General features: G+C 41.7%; 1 protein-coding gene across 7 annotated transcripts in view; it reads right to left on the bottom strand.

Moving 5' to 3' along the window:
* SIL1 (SIL1 nucleotide exchange factor) overlaps window positions 1-25898 on the bottom strand; it is a 308254-nt gene that overhangs the window by 197808 nt on the left and 84548 nt on the right. For 2 of the 7 annotated variants that reach the window (XM_036846353.1, XM_036846346.1), the window contains exon 2: window positions 4709-4803. The exons of the other annotated variants lie outside the window; for them this stretch is intronic. The gene's annotated coding sequence lies outside the window, so the exon portion shown is untranslated. The remainder of the gene's footprint in view (window positions 1-4708; window positions 4804-25898) is intronic. 7 annotated transcript variants of the gene reach the window in all.

Genomic DNA, 25898 nt, shown 5'->3' on the forward strand with positions numbered 1-25898 from the left:
TAATTTGAAGGACAAGAGAAGTAAGTTTGAAGAGGTCAGGCAAACAGGCTTTTTCCCCCATAAGACATAAATTAAAGTCAGGAGATAGACAGCAATTAAATAAAAAGAGGCTTTGAACTGCAAAAGAAATGTGGCTTCTAACCCCAGTCTAGCCCTAACTGGCTGGGAGGCTGGACCTGGAACATCCTTAAGCCACTGACCATTTCTGTAATGGCAACAGTGTGTGCCCCAAATACTGAAGTCATGCTTAAGGCCATGCAAATGGGGACTGCTCTCAACAAACCCAAGGCACCCTAAAAGGAAAGTGATCAGGTGAGGCTACTGGAGTGTAAAAAGTTCACAATGGATCCAAGCCTCTGCCTGACCAGAGAGTTACAAGGCCAAAATCCGCTTGTACAGCCTGCAAGGGAGAGCCCAAGTGAGGCCTTTCCAGTGGCAACACAGAGACAGGTGCTGGCCCTGCCAGAGCGCACATGGAGCCAAGAAGGGCTCCACAGGCCCAGCTGGGACTGGAGCTCTGGAAGGAAGGCAACACAGGATGGGATGAAATAGGAAGGAGGCATTCCTGACCCCTCCTTAATACTCTGTACTCCAAAATGTGGGGGACATGGCCAATCCCATCCCTACCCCAGTAGAGAAGAGAACAGATCTTCAAGAAGGTAGCTAAGTCGCTACTAAATATAAAATAGATAACCAACAAGGACCTACTGTATAGCACAGGGAAATACACTCAATATCTTGTACTAACCTATAATGGAAAGGAATCTGAAGAAGAATAGATAGATATGTATAACTGAATCACTTTGCTGTACATTTGAAACTAATACAACATTGTAAATCAACTGTATTTCAATAAAAAAATTTTTTTTAAAAAGGTAGCTAAGCATGTTAACAAAAAACTGCAATCTCGGAGACAAAAGACAGTGCTCCCTCTAAAAGAAATCAGGTGACAAGTAGAGTGATTGAATAAAAGGGAGCCCAGCCTGGCCCTCTCCAGACCTATCCTATTCAGCCCCAGCCTTCAAAGAATCTGAATGCTAGAAGGGAGCTTAAGACTTAGTCTTCATTTGGACTGCTAACAATCCAAAAGACACAGCAGGCACTTGATACCTACACACAGAAAAACAAGAGTTCAATGCCTTCTGGTATGGGCTTGTCACTGCATCCAGGAAGGCTCTGGCAACTTCATGCCTGTTGAAGACAAAGAGGTAGAGAGGACTAGGGCAGAAGAAGAATTTTGGTGCCATCACCCAGAGGTGACAACCAAAGCAATAAGAATAGAGTTCCTGTATTACGGAGAAAACTTAAAGAGAAAGGAACAATGGGCCAAGAAGAGTTTTCAAGCCATGACTGTACGTTAGTAAAAGAAAGAGGATGGGACTTCCCTGGTGGTCCAGTGGTTGAGAATCCATCTTGCAATGCAGGGGATGCCGGTTCAATCCCTGGTGGGGGAACTAAAATGCCATATGCCGCGGGGCAACTGAGCCCGCACACCACAACTACAGAGCCCAGGTGCTCTGGAGCCCACATGCCACAACTAGAGAACCTGCGCACTGCAACTAATGAGCCCGCGTGCCACAACTAAGACCCAACGCAACCAATAAATAAATAAATAACTTTTTTAAAAAAGAAAGAAAGAGGAGCAATCCAGGGACCAAGATGAAGAACATTAAGAATAGTGCAGAATTACACAGGTCAAGAGAGGAGGAAATCCTGAGAAGATCAAGTTGTGGGTTCAACAAAGTCAAGAGGTCAGTCAGAACGAGGATGAGAAAAGCCACTGGATTTGGCAACAAGGCAGCTGGAGGACCCTTCAAAAGAGGGCACACTTGTGAAGAAATAGAGGCACAAGGGTAGAACACCTAGAAAAGCTGAGTAGGTCCACTGAAGTTTGGAGATTTGGGGCAACTTCTCTAAATCCAATTTTTTCAACCTTTCCCCTAGAGTCATAATGATAACAGAGAAAATACTGACCCCGGTGGTCATATAGAGAGACTCTCCGATGCCATATGGTAGGTTCCCTTGATGGAGTAGAGCTACCCCTCAACACACACATCCTCAGGATAGTGACGGGCACACTCACATCAGTAGAGAAAGGAGGCAAGGAGACAAAGTCTCCAAGAACAAACTCCCATCAGACACACAACTCCACCTTCTCTGAGCTCTCAGCCATGCCTCAGACCGCTCTGAAGCTTTAGTCCTTACACTCTGTAGAGCTGTAATAATCATAATTATAGCACTTGGACCGAGGGATAAAGAGAAATACCCCCATGACACCCTATTCCCTAGTATCAAAATGCAGTATTTGGGCAGCCCAGAAGAAAATAAATTCTGTATAATAATAATTATAGTTAACATTTATAGAGCACTTTCTATGTTCCAAGCAAAGTTCTAAGCTCATTTACTCTTCACCACAACCCTGTGATGGGGTTCTAATATGCTGCTTATTTTGTCCATGAGGGGACTAAAATTCAGAGAGGTTAAGTAATTTGCCCAAGTTCACACAGTCAGAGAGTGGTAGAGTCAGGAATCAAAGCCAGTTTGGCCCCAGAACCCATGCTCTTTCTACAGACCATGCTGCCTTTCCAGTGGTCTATGAAATCAGCCATTCATTTTATTTGTTTTGCAACAATGTGAATAAAAAGGCACACATTTTGTGTCAGGAGAGAAATTTTTTAATGAGCCTACTGGAGCCCTCTTGCGGAGAGAGCCACCTCTGCCACATCTATATTTCTGCACATCATACACACACATGCATGCACACACATTTTGATTACTGAATGTCCTTGGCACAGCCAAGCCCACAGTAGAGACACAGACATTCAAGAAGAAGAAGGCCCTTGACTCAGATTGCAACCAGTTCGCTGGCACCCTGTGTGACTTGACCTCTTAACCTCCCATAACTCAGGCTCCCCAGCTGTACAAGAAGCAAAAGCATCCTTGCTCTCCCTCACAGAGTCCAGCACAAAGCACTCCCCTCATACATACCCAACTGTCTGGAAAGAACTTAGCAGAGGGGAGGAGAGAACTATATTGGGTAAAAGTTGGCCAGGATGATATCCAAGCTCATTTACAACTAGTCTATGATCCTATTCCCCACGCATGAAATATATAGGACAGGATTATTTCCACATGGCAGATGAAGAAAATAGAGCCCAAAAGGGTGAATGGGGCTTGCCTAAGCACACCAGCAAGCAACCAGGCAAAGCAGAGAAATATACCAGCCGTGGTCAGTGTATTTTCCACTAGGCTCCAGACTGCACGTTTCTAGCAGGGAGTTGGCAAGGAAATCTACTCCTTATACTTGCTCCCCGACACTGCATGAGGTCCTTAGAGTGATCAGCCTGTGTCTCATGACAGCAGCCAAGGTTACCAAAAACTCTACTCAACTCCATCTCCACTCCAGACCTGGATTTCCACCCAGGTCTCCCCAATTAGTTGTGGGACTTTGGGCTAACCACTTAACCTCTCTCCAAATTTCAATTCCTTCATCTAAAAAGGGACTTAATAGTAACTATTTTGTAGGATGGGTGTTAGCATTAAATGAGATGATATGAAGCATATAGCACAATGCTTGACACAAACCAAGGGCTCAAGAAGCTTGTAGCTCTCACTAACAACTACTGTTAGAGAAAATTCTGAGCAAAGGACAGGATAAACAAAAGCAGTGAGGCTTCACCCCCATATAGAAATGTCTTCTGTTCTGATAATCAAGTCTCTCCTTGGAACCCAGCTTCCCTGAGCTGCAAATCTGCCCACACACCTGCACTAAACTCTAGGTGGCTACAGAGGCATTTCCATTGAAACCTTTAAGCGATATTGGCTGGCTCTGCATCAGTGCCCACTGGAGAGTTGACTAAGAAAAGCCACTTCAGAGCCCAGCTTCCCGGTGACTCAGCCCTGTCTTCATATTCCTGCTGCTGCTCTCATACCTCTAAGAGAGAATAGGGAAGGCAGGAGCAGCAGGGGCAAATTCAGCAGACTTAGACTGCTTGGACCGCCCTAGACAGGGTCAGTTGCTATCCAGGGAGTAAGAGCTCCAGGGCCACCTCCTTCCCTCTCCTTTTAAACTAATAACTATATCTCCTAACAGTAAGCATGATGGGCTTTCTTTATAGCCTGCTCCCCAAGAATACCAGGACCTTCATACACTCATCTACAAACCACAGTCTGGGGCTGGAGAGGGATCAGAGCTCATCTTTCCTTTTCCCTGCTGCGTCCAAACTTCCAGCAAAGGTCAGGGCCTCACAGTGGGACTATGGTAGGATAGGGAGGAAGGTATGACTTCTAGTCCATAGCTCCAAATGGACTATCTGCAAATCAGTAAGCACACCAACCCTTATTCTGTGCCAGCCACTCTGGCACTTCGGATTACAAGCACTCAGCATTCACACTCTAGAAACAGGTACCTCAGGTCCCCCGAGCACACTGGGAACCATACTGTATAACAGAACATACAAAAGATACCATCACTGTCCGCAGGTGTTTTATGTCCTATTGACCATCAGTGAGTAGCATGGTTTTCCATATCTGAGTCTCAGACAGTACAATTAAGAAGAAAGCCCTCTTAAGGAATATGCCGTGAGAAAATAGATACTGTTCTGGGCAACTTGAGACACAAATTATAACTTTGAAATGATGAGATGGGCAACAATTAGGGTGATCCTTAAACTAATTGAGGAACCCCAAGAAAACAGCATTTACTTACAGAAAACCTTAGTGGCAGCACAAGTACGGATCACCAATCACTGAACTCGCGACTACCATGTTGGCATTGACTATGTCCTCCAGGTAAGTCAGCAACTGAAACAACATATTTTATTTTTAACACACCTGAGAGTCCAAGACTATTCATAATTCCAGATCCTTAAAAACTTGAAAGGAGGATAAATTTTAAAGTGTACACATTTACATACGTGGGCAGAAACACAAAAATCAGATGCTTCTCAACACAGCTCAGGGAGCCATAACTCACGGTTTTCAGAATCCCACCTAACACCCAGAGAAAATCTGGGTGCCTTCTCTGAGAGATGGTGGGAGGCTGGGGAGGTAGCCAAGAAACAAAGAAACCTAAACTCAGCACTTGGCAAGACAATTAAGGAGCAGAGGATTTTAAATGCATTGTTTGTGACTCTAAATATGTCTACATTTATTACCAATTTGGGATCAGAAACCACATTTAGTTCTGCCGTGACCACGCACTAAAAATATTAAGCAGAGTATTGCCTAGGAAACAGCAGTCCTCCCTGCTGCAGCAGCCCCATTTCAGAGCTGACTCTGCCATGGTCCCAAGGCTCCCCATCCTGGGCTTTGCTAAGAGCCCAGTCACAAGCAGAACTGCCACTGTCCTGACAAAGCCTCGCTTGCTTTTTAGAAAGCAGCAGTAGGAGCTTCCTTCGTGGCGCAGTGGTTAAGAATCTGCCTGCCAGTGCAGGGGACATGGGTTCGAGCCCTGGTCTGGGAAGATCCCACATGCCGCGGAGCAACTGGGCCCGTGAGCCACAATTGCTGAGCCTGCGCGTCTGGAGCCTGTGCTCCGCAACAAGAGAGGCTGCCATAGTGAGAGGCCCGCGCGCTGTGATGAAGAGTGGCCCCCACTTGCCGCAACTGGAGAAGGCCCTCGCGCAGAAACGAAGACCCAACACAGCCATAAATAAATTAAATAAATAAATAAATAAATAATTAAAAAAAAAAAAAAAGAAAGCAGCAATAGGAGCCAGGGCTAGAGATTACACAACGTCCTCATCCTCTCCAAGGCTGTGTTACGTGGTCAGTGAAATTCCATTTCATGGGCCTATAACAACTACAACCCATCTGACTGGGAGCTCCGCAAGAGTAGGGACAACGTCCACCTAAACCACTGTTGTATCCTCATTGCCTAGCACTGTGGCAGACGCTCAAAAAATATCTGTTAGTTGAATAAAATTAATAATCTAAAAGGGGGTCACGTGGAATACACAATGGAAAATAATGTCCGTGAAAATATGAACTATAGTGAAACATGAAAACAGATACATAAAATACTGTTGAATGAAGAACATAATGGCACATGTATATGAAATATTAGTACTTTGAAAAAAAAGTGTGTGTAGCCAACTCTGTCATCAGACATGAAGTTAGAATTATGGAAAGCTATGCTCAATGAAGTCTTTCTTCCTAAAATATTAGACATATGAGAAAATACTTAAAATAAATATTATTTTCAACACAGAACCTGTTCCCTTATCTACTTTTTTTTTAATAAATTTATTTATTTTATTTGCTTATTTTTGGCTGTGTTGGGTCTTTGTTGCTGTGCATGGGCTTTCTCTAGTTGCGGTGAGCAGGGGCTACTCTTCGTTGCTGTGTGCAGGCTTCTCATTGCGGTGGCTTCTCTTGTTGCTGAGCACGGGCTCCAGGCACGTGGGTTTCAGTAGTTGTGGCACACGGGCTCAGCAGTTGTGGCTCACAGGCTCTAGAGTACAGGCTCAGTAGTTGTGGCACACGGGCCCAGTTGCCAGTAGGATCTTTCCGGACCAGGGCTCAGAGCCATGTCCTCCGCAATGGCAGGCGGATTCCCAACCACTGCGCCACCAGGAAAGCCCTCCCTTATCTACTAATTCGTTCTGGTGCCTGGGATCACAGAGACCTTGTTCAGCAAGACCATCCATCTATCACAGAAAGAGAGAGCACAAGGAAATAGCTGCAGTCTTAAAATCCAACTTATCAAGTTGACCTTTTTTACCAGACGACTTCCAGTCTGCATCACCAGTATGACTGGCTCCCTAGACAGGTGGCCAAGACGGAGGTGCAGAGACCAAAAAAAAAAAAAAAAAAAAGGATGCCAGAGCTCCAAATAGGTACCCCCACACCACACGGCCCATGGCCTACTACCCAGCAACGTGCCTATTAAGAAAGGTAGCAGATACCAATCCTTCTAAAATTTCCAAAAAATAGAAGAAAAGGAAACACTTCTTAATTCATTCTGTGAGACCAGAATTACCCTGACACCAAAGCAAGACAAGGACACTACAAGAAATCTACAGACCAGTACCCTTATGAATATACATGCAAAAATCCTCAACAAAATACTAGCAAGGCAAATTCAGTGGCATATCAAAAGGATTATACAACATGATCCAATGGGATTTATCCTAGGAATACAAGGGTGGTTCATCACATGAAAATTAATCCATTTAATACATTACATTGGTAGAGTGAAGGAAAAAAAAACACATGATCATCTCAATTGACATAGAAAAGGCATTTGACAAAATCCAACATCGTTTCATGATAAAAACACTCAATAAACCAGGGACAGAAAAGAACTTTCTTAACATAATTAAGGTCATATATGAAGAACCAACAGCTATCATCACACTCAATGATGAAAGACTAAAAGTTTTTCCTCTAAGATCAGGAGTAACACAAGGATGCTTGCTTTTGTCACTTAGATTCAACATAATACTGGAAGTTCTAGCCAAAGCAATTAGGCAAGAAAAAGAAATAAAAGGCATCCACATTCGAAAGGAAGAAGCAAAACTATCTGTTTGCAGGTGACTTTATCTTATACAAAGAAAACCCTGAAGAATCCACAAACAAAAACTATTAGAGCTAATAAATTCAGCAGGTACAAGAGTTGCAGGTACAAAATCAAAACTCAAATCAGTTGTATTTCTATACACTAACAACTAACAATCCAGAAAGAAAATTAAGAAAATAATTGCATTTAAAATAGTATCAGGCTTCCCTCATGGTGCAGTGGTTAAGAATCCACCTGCCAATGCAGGGAACACAGATTCTATCCCTGGCCTGGGAAGAGCCCACATGCCACAGAGCAGCTAAGCCCATGCACCACAACTACTGAGCCTGCACTCTAGAGCCCGCAAGCCACAACTACTTAGCCCACGCACCACAACTACTGAAGCCACGTGCTATAGAGCCTGCATGCCACAACTACTGAGCCCACACGCCGCAACTACTGAAATCCATGTGCTCTAGGGCCTGCGTGCCACAACTACTGAGCCCGCATGCTGCAACTACTGAAGCCTGCGTGCCTAGAACCTGTGCTCTGCAACAAGAGAAGCCACTGCAGTGAGAAGCCCGCGCACCGCAACAAAGAGTAGCCCCAGCTCACTGCAACTAGAGAAAGCCCGCACACAGCAACAAAGACCCAACATGGCCAAAATAAATTTTAATAAATAAATAAATAAATAAATAAATAAAACAGCATCAAAAAGAATAAAATACTTAGGAATAAATTTAATCAAAGAAGAAAGCCTTTAACCAAGACAAAAGACTTATACACTGAAAACTGCAACACATTACTAAAAGAAATTAAAGAAGACCTAAATAAATAGAAAGATGTTCTGGGTTCCTGAACTGGAAGACTTAATTTTGTTAAGATGACAATACTACCCAAAGCAATATACAGATTCAACATATTCTCTGTCAAAATCGCAAAAGCATTTTTTGCAGAAATGAAAAAACTAATCCTAAAATTCATATGGAATTTCAAGGTACCCTACCCAAAATAATCCTGAAGAACAACAAAGTTGGAAGATTCACACATCCTGATTTCAAAACCTTACCACAAAGCTACAATAATCAAAACTGCACAAAACTCACATAAAGATAAATATATACTCATATCGACATAACGATAAACATACCCTCTTATATCATTACATCAATTGATTTTTAACAAGGGTGCCATTGACTAAAAATGGAGCAAAGATCTAAATTTAACAGCTAAAACTATAACATTCTTGGAAGAAAATGTAGGGGCCAAACTTCATGACCTTGGATAGGGCAACAGTTTCTTAAATATGACACGAAACCACAAGTGATAAAAGAAAAAAATAGATAAATTGGACTTCATCAAAATTTAAAAACTTTTGTAAACAACAAGGTGCTACTGTATAGCACAGGAAACTATATTCAATATCCTGTAATGAACCATAATGGAAAAGAATATAAAAACCAATGTGTGTATATATATATATGTATAACTGAATCACTTTGCTATACAGCAGAAATTAACACATTATAAATCAACTATACTTCAATAAAAAAAATAAATTTTTAAAACTTTTTAAAAACTTTTCTGCCTCTCATTAGCAAGAGAATGAAAAGACAACCCACATAATGGGAGAAAATATTTGCAAATCACATATCTAATAAGGGCTTACCATCCAGAATACATAACAACAACTACAACTCAACAACAAGACATGCAACCCAATTTAAAAATGGGCAAAGAACTTGAATAGGTATTTCTCCAAAGAAGATATGCAAATGGCCAATAAGCACATAAAATGATGCTCAGTATCACTGATAATTGTGGAAATGCAAATCAAAGCCACAGTGTGATACCACTTGACACCTATTAGGATGACTATAATTTTTTTTTTTTTAATGAAAATAACAAGTGTTGGCAAAGATGTGGAAAATTAGTACATTGCCACTGGAAATGTAAGTGATACAGCCACTGTGGAAAAGTCTGACAATTCTTCAAAAGCTAAACATAAAATTGTCATATGACCCAACAATTCCACCCCTAGGTATATATCCAAATATCTGAAAACAGTGACTCAAACAGATACCAGCATGTGAATGTTCACAGCAGGCAAAACAGGAAATAACCTAAGTATCAATAGATGAATAAATTTGCTTAAATAGATTTTTTTAATGTGGTATACACATACAATGAAATATTATTCAGTCATAAAAATGAATGAAGTTCTGAAGCATGCTGCAGCATAGATGAACCTTGAAAACATTATGAAATAATGTAAATTTTCTGGCTAAGTAAAATAAGCCAGACACAAAAGGACAAATATTATATAATTCCACTTACATGAAATATCTAAAATAGGCAAATTCATAGAGACAAAAGTAGATTAGAGATCACCTGCAGGGAGGGGGTAGGTAATGGGAAGTTATTCCTTAATAGGTTCATGGTTTCTATTTGAGGTGACGAAAAAGTTTTAGAAGTAGATAGTGGTAATGGTTGCAAAGCATTGTGAATGTAATTAATGCCACTGAACTGTACATTTAAAATGGTTAAAATGGCAAATTTTATGCTATCTATATTTTACCATGCTAAAAAAATATAAGATTGCCCACGAGTTGGTAATTGCTGAAACCGGATAATGGGCACATGGGTACATTAATTATATTGTTCTCTTTTCTAAAAATTTAAGAAAAAAAATGATGTCTTCTGTAGTTTCTCTGGTAGATAGTCTGTCAAGGTAAAGAAGTGCCTTTCTATTTCTAAACAGCTAAGAGGTTTTATCATGAGTGGGTGTTAAATTTTATCACATGTTTTCTCTACTCTAAGATGATCATATAGTTTTTCCTTTAACCTACTAAAGTAGCAAATTGCATGTGCAGATTTTCTAATGTGAAACCACCCTTGCATTCCCAGGATAAGTCCAACTTGGTCAGATGATCATTTTTATATCCTGCTGGGTTTGATTTGCCATATTTTATTGGTCCTTCATGTACTCCCATAACTCTCTGTGCAGCTATCATAAAACCCACCAAATTGTACTATAAACATGAACTCCCTGAGGGGAAAGACTCCTTCCTCATCCACTGCGCCATCCCTAGCTAGTGCAGGGTCTAGGACACAGTAGGCCCTCAATAAAAGTATGGCAGATAAATAAGTAAATGAATGGGTAGGTGGAGAGATTACCAGGTGAGCAGATGAACACCTTAAACCATAATAGTGACACCCTGGCAGGTGTGCAGAGAAGATTTTTCAGGCAGGAAGACCTTCTGAAGGCTCACCAACCACTCCATAGAGGCGTCTTCTCTGTCTAAGAGCAGCTCAGTTTGTCTGCAGCCCTGTAAGCTGAACCCTAGCCCTAGACTCTCATCTCCCCACTTTCCCTCATTACCTAATCAATAATGTCCACAGTTCAGTGCCTGCTTTCACACAACAAGATGCCGCCCTCATACCAAAGCATACCCCAAAGCTCAGATCCTGTGCTGGGATTAAAGGGGAATGTGGCATTAGTTTCAAATTTAAAGCGTTCCTGCCAACCTTAGAGTTTATTCCCAACAATCAAAAAGGCCTCATCCCAACCCTGACTGGCACAGCAAGAGCCCATCCCATTAAAAATTCACTGCATCAGCAGTACAGAGAAGGAGAGCAGTCAGCAAGGGAAACAGCTGAATTATTTCAGCAGCTGTAAATTATGTGTTCTCTCTTCCTCTCCTCCGAGTCCATGTTCAACTGTGCCCCATGCCTCCACAAGGAACTTGGGTTTGTCAAGTATCTACGTCAACTGCAGTAACCAAACTTGAGTTCAAGAAGCAATATTAAAAAGCACTAATTAGCTGATATTTAAGTAACTATGTTTAATGTCAACAAAATCACACTTTAACATTAAACATCCAGTACTCTATTAGTTGCTTAATTAAATTCCTTAAGATCCTTGGACACTGGCAGAAGCACACTGCTCTGGGGAGCATTCCCAGGCCCTGACCTTGGCAGGCTGTGGAAGGGAAAGGGCCCAAATCCCTGAGGAAGTGCCAGGAGAGCCCAGTTTTCTTCTAGAGTCTCCTAATGAGGTGGTTTCTCTTCACAGCTCTGCTGGTCTCCATAGGGCAACAAGAACATGACAAACACATCCTGAGCCTGGAAAATTGCCAAACCAGGCTACAATTTTTTTAATGTTTTTTTTTTTTTTTAAAGCACACATAAACCCAAGAGAGATATTTTTCCCATCTGGCATCTGTTCTTCTTAAGAGTAGTATATCATGAGACACTGAAGCATGCGTACAAGGGGGATACAACAGGATTCATGACAGCAGGTAGTGTCAGAGGGCTCTCTGCAAGATGCCACCAACCAAATCCCAGCCTGCCAGGAGTCATCAGCCTGCAACTGACAGGCGTACAGCTCAGCCAACAGCAGTATTCTAGACTGGAGCCTGCAAAGGGACTCTCAGTTCCAGTGAGTGACCTTGTGATGGGGATGCCAGTGGGATCCCAGGAAGTCTCTCCTGCCACAGTAGGCTCCATGAGGATGACTTACCAGCTAGTCTTCTCACAGCACCAGATTTGCTGAAAGGGGATAACATGCCAGCTACCTGCCCTGGTAAACATTCCCTAGAAACAATCAGTCTTACAATCAGCCTCTAAGTAGAGCACATTCAGCCGAGGATCAAAAAGCATTTGGAACCCACATTTTGGGCAGCAGATGCTCTGAACCCAACCCCACTGGGTCATGAGTAAGATAGTATCATTTTAAGGGCACCAAGGGTGTAACAGATGCCAAGTGGCCCTCCCTTGCCTCACCCTTATAGCAGGGGTCCCAGTTCTTTCTGGTTTCCTTACAAAGCTACCCCTTTACCTCTCAGGTGGTATCGCATTTTTATTTCTGTCACTCAGCACCTCCCCTACACCTTCTATTTTGCCAAAGGGCCTGGCCTGACACAAAGTAGGAGGTAATTCTTTCCAATTATTCTATCCTGTCTCTCACTGTTCAGGGATTCCTCTTGTGGCAGCTCTCCTTAAAACAGCCACCGCAGCCCCTGCTAATGCCAACAGAAAACACTGTAGAAGAAGCTTGGTTAATATTACAGCCTCTCACAGTGAAAGGCAACCACTCCCATGAACAACCAGGCACAAGCCCTGGCTTCAGAGAAGCTGGATGTTTGAGTTGCAACTTATGAAAATGTGGAAAGCAACCAGAAAACACAAGAGCACTATGCCCATGCAGCCCAGACACACTGCTCACTTACTACCTGCAGTTTCATACCCATGCCAAAATCATTTTCAACCCCAGATGAGCACTCAACAGCCACGCCAATTCAGAAAAATATTTTTGCAAAGACCTTGTTCACTTTCCCATACAGGAAAGCTACAAAAAAGTAAAAACTTGTTCACTATGAAAAGATGAATAAGCCCTTACCACCTACTAGGGAACATATATCCAGTTGCCACCACCTCCAACACATCCAAGTAGCAGATTATTCACCCTTCAGCACATGTTTATTGAGACCTGCTACATCCCAGACATGTGCCAGGTGCTGGGGATACAAAGACTAAGAGGGGTCCTGTTGTCCAGGAGCTTCTAGACGGGCAATGTAAATTGATAAGTAAATCAGTAGCTACAGTAAGCACTGGGTTGAAAGAGCCCTGACAGAGATGGCTAGAAGGCTCCACAGCAGGAAAGCACAGATATCTCCATCAGGAGATAGGGGTCAGAGAGGACTTCTTTGGAAGAGGAAGAGGAATTAACCAAAGACAATGAGAAAAGCATCCCAAGCAGAGGCAAGACTGCTTTTTGAAGACCTGGAGGCATGAAACTTGAAACATGTATTTATTTCAACAATGCTGGAGCAAAGGGTTTACGGGGGAGCGGCATCATGATACACAAGAACCCACTTTGCCAGATGGGTCAGATGGGTTCCAAACACATAGCTCATTGCACTTTCTTAACAAACCTTTGCAATCTCTCTCCTTTTCAGAACTGCCCCATGTGAAAGGGAGACTGGAGAGAGGAAAAAGAAGCCTGCTAAGATAAGAGGGTCACCATTGTTTGTGAATTTTGCTTATGAATTCACTCCTTTGCCTTGCAGTTCAATGGTTTGTTAGTTCTTGCAAATTCTCAATATCTATTAATAGAAGGAGTTAGTTTGTAAATAGAATCTGGATTTGTACTGTATTATCCCTCACAGTGGCCTAAAACCCAAGTGGGTAATTTGAACAGGAAAACAGCCTGAGATTCTAGGCACAATCTCCCCCAAGGATATGCCGTGCTCTACTCTCCTCTGTATGTTTCACACTCAACAAGTCCAAAGCTACTCTACTGATCCTCCTCTAGAGTTGCCTAGCTTTCCTGCACGAGCCAGAAACCCAGGAGCTCTCCTCAACACTCCCTCTCCTTTCCCCCACTTTCCTTCTGCCCCCTGCCCATCACCAACTACTGTCAATTTTATCTATTTTCCTCCATGTTCACCTGCCCAAATTGCTCACCCCCACCCCCAACCACCACCTCTCAGGTGAGGGCAACCCAAGCTGATCAGCACAATGAGGAAGCAGAGGGCACAGCTTTAATGAATCTGTTATTTTCTCAGCCCAGGGTTTCTGGAATAACCCAAACCCAGTCTTCTGAGACCCTCTGAAAGGCTCTCGATAGAAGCCACTTTCTTGCTCAGATGAAGAGCATCACTCAGGGAACCCATTTGATAACAATAGCAAGCTGGAATGTGGGCTGCAGAGAAGGTTTGGTGCCTTGAGTGAGTCCTCTAGAGGTCCCAATGCCCTGCGACCCCAGAGGCCAAAGCCAAATCTATGATTATGGGAATCAAATCCCAGGCAAAGCAAACTTGGCCCCCCCTACAGCCCCACCCCTCACAGCCCATGGAGACATCCTCTGGATAGCCACTGAGCTGAAGAGTCTTCATCCCTACTCCCTCTGCCCTAAGAGAAGCCATTTCCTTCCACCAAAGCAGGTGGAAGAAAGCAATTTTCAGGAGGATGATGTTGGTGAAACCGACGTCCCAAAATAAGGGATAAAATGTGTTGAAGAGGAAGGAGAGCACTGGCCATGGCTCTCAGCCTCAATTCACTGGAAACTTCCCTTCATCCCATTCCTTACCTGTGGCCCTCACAGCAGCCCAGGAGGAATAAATGTATGTTGAATGAATGAAGAAATGAACAAATAAGCAGACTAAGAGGCTGGAGGGAGGGGGCAACAAGAGAGAAAGAAGGCCCTGCTCAGAACCATCCCTCCATTCTTTCAGGTATCTCTGGGCACCTACTATCCTACTATGTACTGTGTACCTGTGCAAGGTGCTAGCAACACACAGGCTGCACAAACTATGAAAGAAGGGCAGAGAGAAAAGCACTCTTCTTCATCTCCCTGGGATGGCATATTTCCAAATACTACTTTAACAGCACCTCCCATTTGCCTGACCTTAAAGCCATGCCTAACGGCACACATGCAAATAAAAACTTTACTTTTTATTGTATCCAGTACTTTGGGGCCTTGTGGTTTCTTTTCTAACGAAAAACCTGTCATTCATCTCCTTGATTAAAAATGGATTTAATTTGGCTTTCATTAGGTAGATACAAGGGGAAAACATACAGATTCACAGAGTTAACTCACCCGGCAACAGGACTGTGATGAGCTTTAGCGACTGCACAGTTGGGTCCCAACCCACCACTAAAGAAAGAAAATTAAAAAGCTCACAACGTGGAGCTTAATCTCCAGCCAAAAGGAATTATCCTCCCATAAGCATCTCTGTCGGATTTTCGGTTAATGTAAAAAATTTTCAAAAGAAAGGAAACCCCAAGGGTTTCATAACATATAACTTAGAATTTCTATATTTTTCTAATTCCCTTGCAGGGAGAAAAGGCAAAGAGGTCTTTATTTCTCAATCCTACTTTTCAGAACTTTTCCCATTGATTTGACATTGTCATAAAAATTTTCAATTTGTAGAGAGCACAAAGCAGAGGAAGGTACAGTGGCTGAGGAATTTTAAGCTGCTGTGAAGGGGGCAGTGAGGTGAGGGTGGGAAGAGCTGCAGAGGAGGTAGGAGTTACAGTCCTGAACACCCCACGCTCAGCAACACAGCCCGGGCTCTGGGTCTAACTTCAAACATAAGGAACTCAGGCCTGGGGCAGCCCACACTCTCTACCACACTTCAGGCTCTTGTACTCAGTGGTTTAGAGCAAATGGACAGACTCTGCTGCAGTGTCAGAGGGTTTTAGGGTAAAAGATCAACAAATTACAAGTATACACCTTGATTAAATGTTAGAGGGATTATTCTACAGCTAGAGCATGAATTCGATCCTACCTTCCCCTGCTTGAAACCATTCAATGGTTTTCCAGGGCTCTCAGGGAAAAGGTCAAATTCCATACCCAGGCCTTCCACCATCAAGCCCCAATCAATGTCTCCAGCTTTCTCTATTTCCTCACCATGTCTATAGTTGGGCTTATGGAACTTTCTTCTCAATGCTCTAAGACATCTTGTCTCCCACCTCCAGGCCTTTGCACATGTCTCCTTGGAACTTTGTTTCCCCTCCTCTTTATCTGGCAAATTCCTACTCATCTTAAAGGTTTGCTACTCATCCTAAGACACTTCATGTAGGAGGCCTTCGATGATCCTCCTCACTAGATTCAATTAGGCACTGACACAGCACCCATACTTCCCTTTTCATTGCATTTACTACACTTTCTTATACAGTTATCTTCCTCCACTGCTAGGCCTTAAGCATCGTAAGGATAGGGACCATGTCCACATGCCCAGCTAACTCGACACTTGACACAGAAGAAACGTTTGGTAAATTCTTGAAAGATTTAGATTCTGTCTCACTTCTCAGTTCTATCCTGTTCAACACCCCCCAAGCCAGTTACGTGCTCATCTCCCCTCTGCCCCGCCTCAACCCCTCACATTTCAGTTCTCAATGAATGGCTCACCCAGACCTTAACCTCAAGAATGTTCATTAGTTACCAGTGCAGCGCCTGCTGTGTGATGGACACAGAGTTAGGTAATTAAAATATAGAGATGACTGAGCCCCTTCTACCTTCTCGCAGAAGAAAAAGCATATGAACAAATAATTGCCACACAGTATGACAAGTGTCATAAAGGAGAGATACATGGTGTGTGGGAGGGGCAGAAAAGAATTAAGCCATTCTTCCCAGTGTCCCCTTTCCCTCAGTATCGCAAGCTAACTACTCTCTGTCTTTCCTCATTCTTACAGATAGAAACCCCTCCAGTGCTCTTTCCCTGAGTATTTAGCCCAGATCAGACTTCTCTAAACTGGGCTCCCACTCAGTTCCAGATTAATTCAAATCCTTTCTTGGCTTCTGCTTTCTTACCTTCTTCAGTTCTTTTCCCAAGCATCTAACTCACATATATCTCTGCCTCTGCCCTATCCTTGGCCAACTTGTCTAAGCTACTATTTTTCCAGCTCCTCCCTCAACTGTCTTGGGTGATCACTTGACATTTATGAAGCATCTGCACTTACAAGGAACATACATAACAGTCCCTGTCTACAATGAAAAAAGGGGACTCATGAGGCCAAAACACCAGAAAAAATTGAATGCAAAATAAACCATCCTCACAACACAGCTTTTCTCCTCTACTGCTTTCTCTTATAGATCCAAGTGCCAGGGCATCATGGCCCCCAACAGGATGCTCCGAATTATGTTCCCAATTTCCAGGGAGGTTACAGCACCCTTCATCCACTAGCCCCCAGCCAATGAAGCCCTGGCCTACCCCTTCAGTCTTTCTGAAGGCAAAGATCACTCTATCTAGCCACACGTTCACGTAATCAACATGTACTGAGTACCCATATGAGCAAAGAACCATGTTCCCCACAGTGCTGTACACAATGTCCTGTACATAACACATGCTTGGTTAACGTCTATGACTGAATCTCTGATAAGAAGAAAACCAGCTAAGCCTCTCCTGTCCTTTGCCCAGGAATATCCCAGTGCAAAAAAACACTCTGCAATGAAGCCTGAGGTCAGAGGTCTCACAAACCTCTTACTCATCTGCGCCCAGACCAGGGAGACCTTCACCTCAGGTAAGAAGATGATGACACAGCCCTCCCATCAGTGTACCAAGGAAGTTAGAGAAACCACTGTTGTAAAATACCCTTTAATCAAGTGACCCGTCTCCACTTAGTGTAGATTTAGGGGAAAATTTTCTCAAGAAACCAGTAATAAATGGAGGGGAGAAAAGAACAGAAATTAATGAATATAGTAATTATCCCCCAAAGTTGCAAATCAGAACAATTCCTCTCTTGAAGACAAGTATGAAAAACAAGATTAAAATGCTTCGGGGATGTGTTCGTGAAACAGCAAGTAACAGAACAGATAAAATGCATTTACCGTACCTCGCTGGGGTACCGTACCTCGCTGGGGTACCGTACCTGTCGGCTAATAGCTATCAGATACTAAATACCACTGTAAAAATATTCTTCTATGCTTCATTATAGTTACTATTATCCCTGGGAAAACAGCAACACAGCAAACTGTCTTGAATGGTAATTGGGAATCATTTCAGAGCCCAAGCTTCTCCCCAGGTATCTGAGCAGAAGTGGGTATGAACCAGGTTATAACCCCCCATATTAGTCTGCTAGGACTACCATAACAAAATACCATACACTGGATGGCTTAAACAAGAGAAACTTATTTTCTCATAGTTCTGGAGGTTAGAAGTCCAAGATCAATGTTCTGGCTGGTTTTGTTGCTAGTGAGAGCTCTCTTCCAGGCTTGTATACAGCCACCTTCTCCCTGGCCTCAAGTGGCATCCTCAGTGTACAAATGCTGTGGAAAAAAAGAGCTCTCTGGTATTTCTTCTTATAAAGATCTTAATCCTACCATATCAGGGCCCCACACTTATGACTGCATTTAACTTTAAACTGCTTCCAAATTACTCCCTTGTTCCAAATACTGCCATTTTAGAAGTTAGTACAGAACCAAGAAGAACTACAATCCTGCAGCCTGTGGAACAAAAAACACATTCACAGAAAGACATACAAGATGAAAAGGCAGAGGGCTATGTACCAGATGAAGGAACAAGAAAAAACCCCAGAAAAACAACTAAATGAAGTGGAGATAGGCACCCTTCCAGAAAAAGAATTCAGAATAATGATAGTGAAGATGATCTAGGACCTCGGAAAAAGAATGGAGGCAAAGATCGAGAAGATGCAAGAAATGTTAAACAAAGATCTAGAAGAATTAAAGAACAAAAAAACAGAGATGAACAATACAATAACTGAAATGAAAACTACACTAGAAGGAATCAATAGCAGAAAACCTAGGGCAGAAGAATGGATAAGTGACCTGGAAGACAGAATGGTGGAATTCACTGCTGCAGGACAGAATAAAGAAAAAAGAATGAAAAGAAATGAAGACAGCCTAAGAGACCTCTGGGACAACAGTAAACACAACAACATTCACATTATAGGGGTCCCAGAAGCAGAAGAGAGAGAGAAAGGACCAGAGAAAATATTTGAAGAGATTACAGTTGAAACCTTCCCTAACATGGGAAGGGAAACAGCCACCCAAATCCAGGAAGCGCAGAGAGTCCCATACAGGATAAACCCAAGGAGAAACACACCGAAACACACAGTAATCAAATTGGCAAAAATTAAAGACAAAGAAAAATTATTGAAAGCAGCAAGGGAAAAACGACAAATAACATACAAGGGAACTCCCATAAGGTTAACAGCTGATTTCTCAGCAGAAACTCTACAAGCCAGAAGGGAGTGGCAGGATATACTTAAAGTGATGAAAGGGAAGAACCTACAACCAAGATTACTCTACCCAGCAAGGATCTCATTCACATTCGATGGAGAAATCAAAAGCTTTACAGACAAGCAAAAGCTAAGAGAATTCAGCACCACCAAACCAGCTCTACAAAAAAGGAACTTCTCTAAGTGGGAAACACAAGAGAAGAAAAGGACCTACAAAAACAAACCCAAAACAATTAAGAAAATGGTCAAAGGAACATACATATCGATAATTACCTTAAACGTGAATGGATTAAATGCTCCAACCAAAAGACACAGGCTTGCTGAATGGATACAAAAACAAGACCTATATATACGCTGTCTACAAGAGACCCACTTCAGACCTAGGGACACATACAGACTGATAGTGAGGGGATGGAAAAAGATATTCCATGCAAATGGAAATCAAAAGAAAGCTGGAGCAGCTATACTCATATCAGATAAAATAGACTTTAAAATAAAGAATGCTACAAGAGGAAAGGAAGGACACTACATAATGATCAAGGGATCAATCCAAGAAGAAGATATAACAATTATAAATATATATGCACCCAACATAGGAGCACTCAATACATAAGACAACTGCTCACAGCTATAAAAGAGGAAATCGACGGTAACACAATAATAGTGGGGGACTTTAACACCTCACTTACACCAATGGACAGATCATCCAAACAGAAAATTAATAAGGAAACAAAAGCTTTAAACAACACAATAGACCAGATAGATTTAATTGATATTTATAGGACATTCCATCCAAAAACAGCAGATTACACTTTCTTCTCAAGTGCACACGGAACATTCTCCAGGATAGAGCACATATTGGGTCACAAATCAAGCCTCAGCAAATTTAAGAAAACTGAAATCATATCAAGCATCTTTTCTGACCACAACGCTATGAGATTAGAAATGAATTACAGGGAAAAAAAACGTAAAAAACACAAACACATGGAGGCTAAACAATACGTTACTAAATAACCAAGCGATCACTGAAGAAATCAAAGAGGAAATCAAAAAATACCTAGAGACAAATGACAATGAAAACACGACGATGCAAAACCTATGGGATGCAGCAAAAGCAGTTCTAAGAGGGAAGTTTACAGCTATACAAGCCTACCTCAAGAAACAAGAAATATCTCAAATAAAAAATCTAACCTTGCACCTAAAGGAACTAGAGAAAGAAGAACAAACAAAACCCAAAATTAGCAGAAGGAAAGAAATCATAAAGATCAGAGTGGAAATAAATGATATAGAAACAAAGAAAACAATAGCAAAGATCAATAAAACTAAAAGCTGGTTCTTTGAGAAGAGAAACAAAACTGATAAACCATTAGCCAGACTCATCAAGAAAAAGAGGGAGAGGACTCAAATCAATAAAATTAGAAATGAAAAAGGAGAAGTTACAACAGACACCACAGAAATACAAAGCATCCTAAGAGACTACTACAAGCAACTCTATGCCAATAAAATGGACAACCTGGAAGAAATGGACAAATTCTTAGAAAGGTATAACCTTCCAAGACTGAACCAGGAAGAAATAGAAAATATGAACAGACCAATCACAAGCACTGAAATTGAAACTGTGATTAAAAATCTTCCAACAAACAAAAGTCCAGGACCAGATGGCTTCACAGGTGAATTCTATCAAACATTTAGAGAAGAGCTAACACCCATCCTTCTCAAACTCCTCAAAAAAATTGCAGAGGAAGGAACACTCCCAAACTCATTTTATGAGGCCACCATCACCCTGATACCAAAACCAGACAAAGATACTACAAAAAAAGAAAATTACAGACCAATATCACTGATGAATATAGATGCAAAAATCCTCAACAAAATACTAGCAAACAGAATCCAACAACACATTAAAAGGATCATACACCATGATCAAGTGGGATTTATCCCAGGGATGCAAGGATTCTTCAATACATGCAAATCAAACAATGTGATACACCATATTAACAAATTGAAGAATAAAAACCATATGATCATCTCAATAGATGCAGAAAAAGCTTTTGACAAAATTCAACACCCATTTATGATAAAAACTCTCCAGAAACTGGGCACAGAGGGATATTACCTCAACATAATAAAGGCCATATATGACAAACCCACAGCAAACATCATTCTCAATGGTGAAACTGAAAGCATTTCCTCTAAGATCAGGAACCAGACAAGGATGTCCACTCTCACCACTATTATTCAACATAGTCTTGGAAGTCCTAGCCACTGCAATCAGAGAAGAAAAAGAAATAAAAGGAATACAAATTGGAAAAGAAGAAGTAAAACTGTCACTGTTTGCAGATGACATGATACTATACATAGAGAATCCTAAAGATTCCACCAGAAAACTACTAGAGCTTATCAATGAATTTGGTAAAGTTGCAGGATACAAAATTAACGCACAGAAATCTCTTGCATTCCTATACACTAATGATGAAAAATCTGAAAGAGAAATTAAACGAAACACTCCCATTTACCATTGCAACAAAAAGAATAAAATACCTAGGAATAAACCTACCTAGGGAGACAAAAGACCTGTATGTAGAAAACTGTTAAGACACTGATGAAAGAAATTAAAGATGATACCAACAGATGGAGAGATATACCATGTTCTTGGATTGGAAGAATCAGTATTGTGAAAATGACTATACTACCCAAAGCAATCTACAGATTCAATGCAATCCCTATCAAATTAGCAATGGCATTTTTTACAGAACTAGAACAAATAATCTTAAAATTTGTACGGAGACACAAAAGACCCCGAATAGCCAAAGCAGTCTTGAGGGAAAAAAACGGAGCTGGAGGAATCAGACTCCCTGACTTCAGACTATACTACAAACCTACAGTAATCAAGACAATATAGTACTGGCACAAAAACAGAAACATAGATCAATGGAACAAGACAGAAAGCCCAGAGATAAACCCACGCACCTATGGTCAACTAATCTATGACAAAGGAGGCAAAGATATACAATGGAGAAAAGACAGTCTCTGCAATAAGTGGTGCTGGGAAAACTGGACAGCTACATGTAAAAGAATGAAATTAGAACACTCCCTAACACCATACACAAAAATAAACTCAAAATGGATTAGAGACCTAAATGTAAGACCAGACACTATAAAACTCTTAGAGGAAACCATAGGAAGAACACTCTTTGACATAAATCACAGCAAGATCTTTTTTGATCCACCTCCTAGAGTAATGGAAATAAAAACAAAAATAAACAAATGGGACCTAATGAAACTTCAAAGCTTTTGCACAGCAAAGGAAACCATAAAACAAGACGAAAAGACAACCCTCAGAATGGGAGAGAATATTTACAAATGAATCAACGGACAAAGGACTAATCTCCAAAATATATAAACAGCTCATGCAGCTCAATATTAAAGACACAAACAACCCAATCAAAAAATGGGCAGAAGCCCTAAATAGACATTTCTCCAAAGAAGACATACAGATGGCCAAGAAGCACATGAAAAGCTGCTCAACATCACTAATAATTAGAGAAATGCAAATCAAAACTACAATGAGGTATCATCTCACACCAATTAGAATGGGCATCATCAGAAAATCTACAAACAACAAATGCTGGAGAGGGTGTGGAGAAAAGGGAACCCTCTTGCACTGTTGGTGGGAATGTAAATTGATACAGCCACTATGGAGAACAGTATGGTGGTTCCTTAAAAAACTAAAAATAGAATTACCATATGATCCAGCAATCCCACTACTGGGCATATATCCAGAGAAAACCATAATTCAAAAAGACACATGCACCCCAATGTTCACTGCAGCACTATTTACAATAGCCAGGTCATGGAAGCAACCTAAATGCCCATCAACAGACAAATGGATAAAAATGTGGTACATATATACAATGGAATATTACTCAGCCATTAAAAGGAATGAAATTGAGTCATTTGTTGAGACGTGGATAGATCTAGAGACTGTCATACAGAGTGAAGTAAGTCAGAAAGAGAAAAACAAATATCATATATTAACGCATATATGTGGAACCTAGAAAAATGGTACAGATGAACCGGTTTGCAGGGCAGAAATTGAGACACAGATGTAGAGAACAAACGTATGGACACCAAGCGGGGAAAACTGTGGGGCAGTGGGGGGTGTGTGTGTGCTGAATTGGTCGATTGGGATTGACATGTATACACTGATGTGTATAAAATTGATGACTAGTAAGAACCTGCTGTATAAAAAATAATAATAATTTTTTTAAAAAAAGTAGTGCTTCAACATATGAATTTTGAGGGGACATAAACAGAAGGGTGAGGTCTGTTTCTAAAGATTAGCTCATGCACTGAGAAAGGAAAATGAAGGACTGGGTAAGAAAGTGGCCTTGAGGACATAGCTGCTGACTGTGGGGGATGATGGCCAAAGACCCTAGGGATATGGGGACAATGATGGGGGTGGAGGGGAGGCAGGAGGGAATGTCCAAAGTCAAATAAAGTCTTGAGGAAGTGTTAAGGAACTATTCCACTCCCTTTCATAGAAGATAGCTAAATAATAATAATAGTAAGATTTATGTACATAAATAAGAATATTTACTGGGAATTTGGGGTTGGTAGACTGGGAATTTGGGGTTGGTAGATGCAAACTATTACATTTATAATGGATAAACAAAAAGGTCCTACTGTATAGCACAGCGAACTATATCCAATCTCCTGGTTAAACAGAAGGGAAGGGGTCAGGGCACAACCTTTAAAAGAATGACATAGCTATAAGACGTAACAAACTGATTACCAACTAGGTCCAGATAGCAGAAGATTCGACTTCCAGTAGACCTTGAGCCTCAGTATATGCTCACTGTAATACATTATTATAAAACACACACAGCAGTGCCATGACAGTTCCGAGGCCAACCATCAAAGATCAAAAAGTGGGCAGTGGCCCAATTCCTGGAAATTTCTGCCCCTTCCCCAAAATAGCTGGAATAATCCTCCCACTCATTAGCCTATGAAATTACCCAGCCCATAAAAACTAACCACCCCATATTTCAGGGCCTCTCGCCTTCTGAGATGGCCCATACTCTGTCTGTGGAGTGTGTTTCTCTCCAAACAAATCCACTTCTTACCTATCACTTTGTCTCTCACTAAATTCTTTCTGTGATGAGACATATAGACCCTGAGTTTCATTAAGTCCTGAGACCAGGTGTGTGATCTCAATTAAAAGACCGTGAGTTCAAGTCCCAGTTTGGCTGGGTTCAAGTCCCAAATCTGAGTTGTGTGGTTTCACTGGGATAAACCATAATGGAAAAGAATATTAAAAAAAGAATGTATAAATGAGTGTATAACTGAGTCACTTTGCTGTATAGCAGAGGTTGGCACAAGATTGTAAATCAACTATACTTCAATAAAAATAAATAAAATTTAAAAATACCTCCCCCACAAAAAAAGAATATTTACTAGGTACTAGGCACCAACTGTATATCTGACACTGTGCCAAGTGTTTGGCATGCAAGGTTCCATTTAAGCCTCATGGAATTATTCCAGAAGATACAATCACCATTTTTATTTTACAGATAAAAAAGCAAACTTATATTGGTGAAAGTCTAGCAGCCCTCCAAAGATATCAGGTCCTAATGCCTGGAACCTGCCAATTTACCTTACAAGAAAAAAAGGTCTTCACAGATGTGATTAAGGATCTTAAAACGATTATCCTGGATTATAGGCCCTAAATACAATCACAACGTTCCTGTAAGAAAGAGGCAAAGGGAGATTTGACACAGGCACAGAAGAGAAGGTGATGTGAAAACAGAGCAGAGATTTGAAGATGCTGAGCTTAAAGAATGGAGTGATGAGGCCACAAGCCAAAGAATGCCAGCAGCCACCAGAAGCTGGAAGAAACAAGGAACAGATTTGCCCTAGAGCCTCGAGAGAGAGTGTGGCCCTGCCAACACCTTGATTTCAGCCCAGTGATACTGACTTCAGACTTCTGTCCTCCAGAACGAGAACTAGAATCTCTACTTGTTTTAAGTCTTCAGGCTTGTTTTAACCTTTTACAGCAGCCACAGGAAATTAATACCCCCAGCTAGTAGTGGCAAAGTCAGCCTTTGAACCTGGGTCCTTGTGACTCCAGGCCTGCACTCTTGAGCCCTGTGCCTTGCTCCTTGTCTGCACACAGCCTCCCCAAGCCAGACCTGTGCACTGATGGGTGGCCCTGCCAAGACTTGAAGTAATCGGCACCGGCACCTCCTCTATGGCAATGCCCCCAGACAAGCCTCCTCTCCCTCATTCTCCCATATCAGAGCAAATGCTTATCAGAGGCAAAAAGAATGTCTTAGTGTTCTAATTATCAGGTATGGAGAGAAACAGCCCACAGTCCAACATCTTGATGAGAAAGCAAACCAGTGTCTAACAAAGGTTTTCATCTAATTTATTTGTTTGCACTTGACTGTTTTCCAGAACATCAAGAAGCTCCTAATCTCTGTTGCTTGCTCCATTTGGCCCGTGATTTATTCTTTCCCACACAAACACGTTTGGGGAAGAGTATCAGCTCCAAGAACTGTTTCCCCCGCTTTCCTGTTCCCCACTTGATGACTTCTCAGGGAAACAGAGCGAAGGAGAGTGCCACACTGAGTCCCTCTGTTGAAGCCTTTGAGATGAGCAGTGGTGTGAGCAGGCTGGCACAGAGGTGCCT

This window comes from Balaenoptera musculus, chromosome 3 (assembly GCF_009873245.2).
Source record: "Balaenoptera musculus isolate JJ_BM4_2016_0621 chromosome 3, mBalMus1.pri.v3, whole genome shotgun sequence".
In the NCBI taxonomy this organism is placed as follows: domain Eukaryota; kingdom Metazoa; phylum Chordata; class Mammalia; order Artiodactyla; family Balaenopteridae; genus Balaenoptera; species Balaenoptera musculus.